Source organism: Fistularia commersonii, chromosome 29 (assembly GCF_037954325.1).
Source record: "Fistularia commersonii isolate RoL2024-O1a breed Wild chromosome 29, RoL_Fcom_v1.0, whole genome shotgun sequence".
Taxonomy (NCBI): Eukaryota; Metazoa; Chordata; class Actinopteri; order Syngnathiformes; family Fistulariidae; genus Fistularia; species Fistularia commersonii.
The window spans coordinates 12,695,264-12,704,881 of NC_141312.1; positions in this window are offsets into that span (position 1 = coordinate 12,695,264).

Here is a 9,618-nt window from a genome sequence, read left to right on the forward strand (position 1 = left end):
GAGTATTTTGACTTTTTTATAGTATTTTGAGTATATTTATGATATATCTATATTTGATTGTTTTTTATTCACCTTTAAAGGAGCTTTATGCTGTATACGGAGATAGAGTAATTGTACCCCTTCTTTGTTTTCTCCTCAACCAGATCCCAGGCACCAGAACTCCTAAAAAGAAACATAGTGGTCCAAAGAATGACAGACCACAGTCAATTATCCCAACAGCCTTCGCTGTGGGATTTAAAAATAATATGCCTCATAATTACACTGGCAGAGAAGGTCAAGCTGGGTACGAGTGTTCCTCATTCATCTCGCATTTCAGGCATGTGTATACGGTTGAAATATGGAAATGAAAGGCTTCTGCCCAACAAAAATCTCCAGTACTTATTGACCCAAATTTATTTAAAGACCACATCTCTTTGCCCCTGACATTGTTGTTAGGTCCACCAATGCAAAGCCAGCCTACCTCTTAAAACTCACAATTCCACATGAGGGTAGGATTGAGGCTGCCTTTGAGCACAAGACGGCCAAATACACCAAGCTGGCTGCTGAGGATTGGGAAGCTGGCTAGAAGGCCACCAGCTACCCTCTTGAGGTTGGATTGTAAGGCTTTGCAGGGCTATCAGCCATGTGCCTCTTGAGGTGGACCAGAGGGAAGCTGAGGGCAGAGAAAGGCAGCTGTTGGATCTGGCGTATGAGAAGGGACAGGTGCTGGAGTAAGAACAGCTAACCTCAACAACCGTGGATTCCTCTAATCAGTACTTAATGTATTATGGTGCTTTCTATGGTTCTTAGCCACTACATTTCTTCTTTGACATAATACGCAAAATTTTATCTGGAAAATAAAAAAGCTCTCTGACCTTATACACATACAACATCCTTTCTAGATTTAAATATCAAATAATAGAGAGTTATAAAAAAAATAATTTGGTTACAAATCTAATACACACTCATGCAATTGACCTTCTATTATTTCATATTAGAATTTCATTTATTTTAATAATGATAATAATAATTATAATAATAATACATAGGATTTGTATAGTGCTTTTCATGGTACTCAAAGACGCTTTACAAGCGAAAGACAGAAGACACAGGACATACACACAATTATTGGGAAAGGCTGTAGGTGTTGTAAATCGTTCGGAAGAGGTGGGTCTTGAGGTTTTGTTTAAAGGATGACAGTGAATTGGACTCTCGGATGGCTGGGGGGAGGGAGTTCCAGAGGGTGGGGGCTGCGATGGCAAAGGCTCTGTCCCCCAGGGTGCGGTACGTGGACTTGAAGATTGGAGTGAGGAGGTTTGTATCTGAGGAGCGAAGACAACGAGCTGGAGAGTGGCGATGTTGGAGATCGGTGAGATATTGGGGGGCGAGGTTGTTGAGGGCTTTGTAGGTGGTGAGGAGAATCTTGAAGTGAATGCGTTGTTTGATGGGCAGCCAGTGAAATTGACGGAGGATGGGGGTGATGTGTTCTCTGGAAGGGGAGCGGGTAAATAATCGGGCAGCAGAGTTTTGGACATATTGCAGTTTTTGAAGGGCATTAGAGGGGAGGCCATATAAGATACTATTGCAGTAGTCGAGTCTGGAGGTGATGAATGCATGGATTAGTGTTTCAGCAGCAGAGGGTGGAAGAGTGGGTCGGAGGCGTGCTATGTTTTGAAGGTGGAAAAAAGATGTTTTGGTGATGTGGTTTATGTTTGGCCTGAAAGAGAGTGCAGGGTCCATGTACATTCCGAGGTTTTGCACCGGGGGGAGAGGATGACAGAGTGACCATCAATGGAGAGTGTAAAGTTGTGACAAGAATTGAGCATGGATTTTGGGGCGAATATGATACTTTCTGTTTTATTGCTCTTGAGTTTGAGGAAATTGTGGCTCATCCAGGATTTTATGTCAGTGATGCAGTCGGTGAGGGTGGAAAGGATTTCTGGAGTGATTGTTTTGGTGTTTATGTAATGCTGAGTATCGTTGGCGTAGCAGTGGAATGGAGTACATAACGGCGGATGATGTGTCGAAGTGGGAGTATGTCGAGGATGAAAAGTATGGGGCCAAGAACTGAACCTTGTGGAACTCCGTGTCGGATGGGGTTGGTGGAAGATGTATGGATGTTAATGTTGATGGAGAGGTATGAGAGATATGAGTTGAACCAGGAGAGGGTGGTGTTGGTGATGCCTATTGATTTCAGACGGTTGGGGAGGATTGAATGGTTGACTGTATCGAAGGCAGCGCTGAGGTCGAGGAGGACGAGGATGGTGAGGGATTCAGAGGAGAGGAGGAGGTCATTTGTTACTTTGAGGAGGGCTGTTTTGGTGCTGTGATGGGTTCTGAAGCCAGATTGAAAAGTTTCATACAGGTCATGTGTGAAGAGGTGTTGATTTAATTGTACTATGACAGCTCTTTCCAGTGCTTTTGAGAGGAATGGGAGGTTGGAGATGGGTCGGAAGTTGTTGGGGTCATCAGGGTCGAGGCCAGGTTTTTTAAGGAGAGAGGTGATGGCAGCAAGCTTAAGTGGTGTGGGGACTGTACCAGAGGTGAGAGAGGAGTTAATGGCATCGGTGATGGGTGGGGCAAGGGGGGTGAGGCAGGCTATGACAAGATTAGAAGGCATGGGATCCAGGGGGGAGGTGGATGGCTTCATGGTGGTGAGTATTTTGGTGAGATCTGCTGTAGTTATTGGAGAGAAGTGTGTGAGTCGGTGGATAGAGGGGGAGGTAAGTGGGGGCTCTGGGACTGGGGTGGTGGCAGAGGAGGATGCAAGTTGATTATGGATGGTGTCGATCTTCGAGGTGAAAAATGACATGAGGAGGTCGCATTTTTCCCGGGTGAAAGTGGATGGGATGTTGTTGTGTGGTTTGAGTAATTTATTTATGGTGGAGAACAGGGAGCGTGGGTTGGAGGATCCTGAGTGAATGATGCCAGATTAGTGACGGAAACGGGCTTTGTTGAGTGCTGTCTTGTAATGTTGCATGTGGTCCTTATAGGCTTGGGCATGAACAGTGAGGCCGGTTTTCTTATGGAGTTGTTCGAGTTTTCTAAGTTGTTTTTTAGCTTGTGGAGTTCCGGGGTGAACCAGGGGGCAGAGTGAGTGAATTTGACTGTTTTGGATTTCAGAGAAGCCAGTGCATTGAGGGAGGTAGAAAGGGTGTTGTTGTAAATGTTGACCAGGTCCATAGCGGTTGGATTTACTGGAGGGGTGAGATAAGGGATAGTGTTGGCTATGCAGGTGGAGAGTTTTACTGGGCAGACAGATTTTAGGTTGCGAAAGGTGATTTTGCAGCTGAGCTTGGGTTGCGGGGTGGGGATGTTGATGTCAAATGTGATAGCCAGGTGATCGGATATAGAAAGATCAAAACTGGAGATGTGAATGTGTAAGCCGGTGGAGCAGACCAGGTCAAGGATGTGTCCGTGGTTATAGGTAGGAAAGTTGATGTGTTGATTGAAGTTTGTGCAGTTGAGTAGGTCCAAGAGGTCAGATGCATTTTTACAGTCCGGGGAGTCAATATGGAGGTTGAAGTTGCCAAGAAGTATAACGGTGGTTGAAATTGAAAATAGCGAGGTGATGAATTCTGAGAGATCTGATAGAAAAGATGGGTTGAGTTTGGGGGGGGCGGTATATGATTGCTGTGATGAGTGGTTTGGGTCCGGTTAGTTTAAAGGCCAGGTGTTCAAAAGAAGGGGCAGAAGGGATGGAGAGTGTGCAAGGTTGGAAATCCTGGTGGAAAATTGTAGCAATGCCTCAGTGCGCGGTTTGTCCAGGTAAGAATATCCAGTGGGGGTGGTTTGGTTGAGATGGAAATAATCCTAGGGTTTTGCCATGTTTCATTTAGGCACAGAAGGTCAAGTTGTTTATCTGAGATGAAATCATTTAATATGAGGCTTTTATTGTTGAGGGATCTTGTACTGAAAAGGGCGATTCTTATTGACTTTTGTTGTGAAGTGGATGGGGCGGAAGTTGGAATTTGACGGAGGTTGAAATAGTTCACGCAGGAAGTGTTCTGATGACGCGGTTTGTTGTGATGATGCAGGGAAGAAGCACGGGGTCCGGTTTGTGAGCTGTGCCGTGTCCATAGCGTTGGAATTGAATTTTGTTGTAATGTAGTATGAAAAGTTTCGACGTGAGCCACGGTGAATGTAACGGGGTCGACGAAGAAGTCCATGATTACGGAGTGTGGCGGGGAGTGTCACGGGGGGAAGTAGTTTAGGGACAAGCTGGAGGAGTTGCTTCGGTGTATAGCTGAGTGTCATACCCGGGGCTGTGAAGAGGCAAGTGCTGGAGCTGGATGTCGAAGATGATTTCTGGTGGAGGGAGAGATGGTGGAGCAGGAGGAGCAAGCAGATTTCGGCCGATGGAATTGCCGTCTTACTAGGCGCCGTCAGGATCCAGAGTTTCGAAAGGCTAGCCAGCCTGCTCAGGTCGCAGTAGGAATCCGGCGTTTCGAGAGGCTAGTTAGCCAGCCAGCCCACTCTGGTCGCTGGCTAGCTGGCTAGTCAGCCCAGTCCAGGGTCCAACAGGTGATAAGTCCAGCAGCAGCCCACATTCAGTCCCGGGGAGATGTCGTGGTTGTGAGATCCAGGTAGATTGGTGGAGAGACCGAAACAGTAGCTGTAACTATAGAGCGATTTGTCTTTGGTTTAGTTGGTTGGTTGGAGAGTGGGAAGCGGCAGCCAAACACGGCAGCCAAATGCGCCAGCATCCTCACGCCCTCCAAAAAAAAATGTCTTACTTTTAATGTGACCTCTGGTGCTGCCAGATATATGAACTATCCAAGAAGTTTGTCACTATTTAATGTCAAAGCTGCACACCAATGTGAAATAGTTATTGACATTTATTTTAATATAGGCAATCATATCTAGGTTCCAGCGACTCAGAACTTCCTGATAACAGGTAACACTGATTGTGCAGTTTGATTCCCCAAGTCGGACATCTTCAGAATTTCCTAAATGTCAACATCCTGACACTTCAACAGTGATCCGGACCCTTTCATTTGTTGTATGTCTATGGCTGAATTTGAGGAGGTTGATTTGCTGTGGCAACCCCTGAAGGGAAAAGCGGAAAGGAGAAAAGGAGAAGATATATATATATATCAGTGACGTGCAGTCAGTAGAGGCAGGGGAGGCCAGGCCTCACGTGTCATCACAGAAAGAAAAGAATGCAAAAAGAAAAAATAAATTGAATGGTTCTATTCATTCAGTGATTTATACTATAAAAAAATGAACCTCCCAGCACTGTATATATAATGCGACACCCAGGACTATTTTGATGATTGGATTGGTAGTGTTGGATATGGAGACACCCCCCGACTTACTGTTTTTTGTTTTTTTTTGTTATATTGTTGTTGTTTTGATTTCAGATGGCACTCGCCCACATTTTGCTGCAAATGTTTGAATTGACGCTGTTGTAAATCTTACTTTGACCAGGGGTGGCAGTAGTGACACAACAGCGGGTGGTTGACTGCTCAAGTCTCGTGCACAAACAGTGGTTGTTGGCGTCTTGCTGCCAGCAGTCACTCGCCACTCTGACTAAAACGTATTGACTTGTGCATTCCAGGAATAAATCACATGTGACACACTAGTTTCTGCCTCCTGTGTGTAACATAATCTTGGCAAGCCAGCCAGGAGGCTAAAATTAAAACATCTTGAGACAACTTACCTGAGAGTCGAACCGAGACGTATCAAGAGTCAATATGGAGCAGGTGCTAGATGACATCGTTACAATTCTGTGGACCTTGGACAAGCCAGAGCTTATCAAAATGTGCCATCATCTTAGATACAGTGTACCGGCAGGTGAAGGATTCAATGTGCAGACCCGCCATGCCCTGATGAGGATCTTGGAAGTCACAATTCGTGAAATTGAAGATGGTGAAGATTCCCAAGTGCTCCAACAGTTTATTAAAGAGCCCCAGTCATTTGCAAAGTTCCTTGAAACACAAGAAATGCATGATCCTGAGTCAGGTAAGACTGCAATAGAACTACTCAAGCAGGAATATGAATGACTTCAGCAAGCACAGGCAGTGGAATGTTGTCTCCTGGAGGAGAAGATAGGAGCGTTAAATACAAAGCTGAGCAGTATAGCAGTAACCAGTGATAGAGAGACAATACCCTTTGCTATCTAAAGAGTGCCTGAAGTTACCCTAAAGAAAGAATTTAGAATCTTGGGCCAGATTGGAGAAGCAGGGCAGAAAGAAAAGCTTTTTTTCACTAGCCTAAGCAACCGGATCGAGTCAGGTACAGAAAATCAGTCAAACATTATCAGGGTCAGTCAAAACAGCTAAATCTATGGTCAAGATATTACAGACTCACAGAGACGACCTGACTGTTGGGACAGTTTGCACAGGGAAGAAGGACATTCACCTGTAAGGAACTCAAATAAGCACCATTTATCTCCGTGCACATGTGGAGCGCAGTAAACTGGCCGGGGTTTACCGTTAATCCCAGATGAACTAGTACGACCACCTGAGGGCCTGGTCATACAAGAAGGACTAGTCACTCTCACACGGGGTAGGCCAGTGTTTATTCTTATCTCTATTCTGAATACAAACAAGCAAGACCTTACCTTGCCTTCACACACTACCCCAGGTTACTTAGAAGAAGTAAAAGCACTGTATCCAGTTGCAGCCCAAAGTTCTGAAAATACATTTAAGAGACTTGAAAATGACTGTGGTATCCAGGTCAAGGTAAATGAGGTCATCAGTAACGTGCAATCCCACACTAAACCAGGTCTGTGGGATCCCCCTGTTAAACTTGACCATCTCAGTCCTGACCAGCAGAAAGCGGTGAAGCAGCTGCTACGAGTGGAGTCTCATGCATTTGCATATGATCACAGAGATGTTGGGCGTATCCCCTCTTAAAGCATGCACATCACACTACATGACATTACCCCTGTGAAAAAGACATATATTTCAGTCCCAAAACCCCTGCACCAAGAGGTCAAAGACGATCTCCAAGATCTGTTGAACAGAGGATGGATTTCAGAGTCAAGATCAACCAACTCATCTCCAATCGTCCGTGTCAGGAAAAAGTCAGGTGAGTCAGAGAACTTAACAGGAAGTCAATGCCTGATAGACACCCCATCCCACGAATTCAGGACATGCTGGACTCTCTGCATGGCAGCTCCTGGTTTTCAGTGCTTGATCAAGGCAAAGCCTATCACCAGGGCTTTTTGGACCCAGAGAGTCGCCCATTGACTGCTTTTATTACTCCCCGGGGCCTGTACCAGTGGAACCGCATACCATTTGGCCTCAGTTCAGCTCCAGCATAATTTCAGCAGATTAGGAGGACTGTTTAAAGGGACTGCGTGATGTCACGTGCCAGCCCTATTTAGATGACAACTTAGTCCACTCTCCATCATTTGAAACTCACCTCCAACATATCCGTGATGTGCTGCAGAGGTACCAAACGCATGGTGTGAAACTCACACCTCACAAATGTGATGTTTTCAAGAAGCAGGTCCAGTTCCTGGGACAAATGGTGTCAGAGCAGGGGTACACAATGGATCCAGCTGAACTAGCCCCTGTCCAGGCACTTCAAGACAAGCCTCAAATCACTGTGGGTGAGCTGAGCAGACTTCTGGGTTTCCTGTCATACTACCGGTCATATAGCCCAGACTTTTCCAAGATCGCCAAGCCCCTTTACCAGCTCCTGCCAACACACCAGCTGCTACCACCTGTGTCTGTGTCCAAGACAAAAAGTAAAACGGCTAGTCCAAAGGACGACCACCACAAAGCACTCCCATATCCTGGACTGCAATTCACCAAGAGATTTTGAACAGGCTCACAGACTGCCTGACAGAACCACCCATCTTAGGGTATCCAGATTTTACACAGTTGTTTATGCTTCACTGTGACACCTCTCAAGAGGGCTTAGGCGCAGTACTGTCACAGCACCAAGCATACAAACTGAGGGTTGGTTCACGCACACTTACACCCCCAGAGAAGAACACATGCATTATGGGAAGCTAGAATTTTTAGCTTTAAAATGGGCGATATGTGAGCGCTTTCATGACTACCTGTTTTATGCCCCTTATTTTGTTGTTTAGATGGACAATAACCCCTTAACATATATTCTCACCACAGCAAAACTAAAAGCAATTGGGCACCGCTGGGTAGGGGAATTAGCCAACTTCAACTTCACCATCAGGTACAGACCAGGCAAGAGTAATGCAGATGTAGACAGTCTGTCCAGGTTGCCTCTTAAAATGAATCAGTACATGACACAGTGCACCGCTGAAGTAAAACAAGATGTCAGTAAAGCGGCTGCTGACAGTGTTTGTTTCCAGAGAACGAGCACAAGTCCAGAGAATTACATAATCAGTGAAAACACCATCAGCCTTGTCCAAGATACAGTGCCGCCACCTGATAAAACTCTCTCAACAGTAGAAATCAGAGCCAGCCAAGAAAAGGACTCAGTCATTGGGCCTGTCTTGCACTATAAAATCAGTGAGTACCTGCCCATGGGCCAAGCTTTTAAGAGGGAGTCACCAGATGTGAAAAATTCTTCTGAGACAGTGGAACAAATTATATGTCAATGAGGATGGTGCCCTCTACAGAAGAGTTAATGGTAGGGACCAGCTCCCCCTCCCGATGGAACACTATGACACAGTCTTCAAAGAACTGCACAAAGAGATGGGACACTAGGGGCAGAGAGAACTTTGGGACTGATTAGAGACAGGTTTTATTGGCCAAGAATGCAAAAAGATGTGGAGCATTTTGTGATGCATGCTTGTGAATGCTTAAAAAGAAAACGCCCCAATAAAACAAATAGAGCTCCACTTACGACTATAACAACAACCTACCCCTTTGAACTTGCGTCGATTGACGTTTTGCATTTCGAGACATGCAAGCATGGGTATAAATACATTCTGGTGGTAATGGATCATTTCACGTGCTTTGCAGAAGCATATGCAACAAAGAACAAGTCAGCTAAAACAGTTGTTGACAAGATTTTCAACCACTTTGCACTGAAGTATGGTTTTCCAGTGAGAATCCATCACGACATGGGCCAAGAATTTGAAAATCAACTGTTTGCCCAGCTCCAGAAAGTCAGTGGTCTTCGTGGCTCCCACATGACGCCTTACCATCCACAGGGGAACGGGCAGGTGGAGCATTTCAATAGGACCCTGCTCTCCATGTTGAGGACCCTCACAGACAGTGAAAAAGCAGACTGGAAAGAATCACTGTAAAAAGTAGTGCACGCCTATAATTGCACTAAGAGCGAAGCCACTAGATTCTCACCTTACTACCTGCTATTCGGTCGCACTCCTAGACCCCCAGTAGACATACTGTTCAACCTGTCCCTCCAAGAACAACAAGTCAGCTATGAGGAATATGTGCAAAAAAGTGGCAGTCACAAAAGAGCGAGGCCTATCAGATAGCTTCAAAATCTGCTCAGAAAGAAGCTTCTGGGGGTAAACATTATAATGATCGAAAGACACATGGCGTTCAGCTATACCCAGGCAACAGAGTTCTCCTTCGCAACTTTGAGGAGGGAGGGGGGCCCGGTAAGCTCCGCTCGTATTGGGAAGATACTGCGTATGTGATCGTTGCCCAGAAAATCCCTGACATGCCTGTTTATGAAATTAGGCCAGAGAAAGGGGGTAAAAGTTGCACGGTGCACAGAAATTTGCTGCTT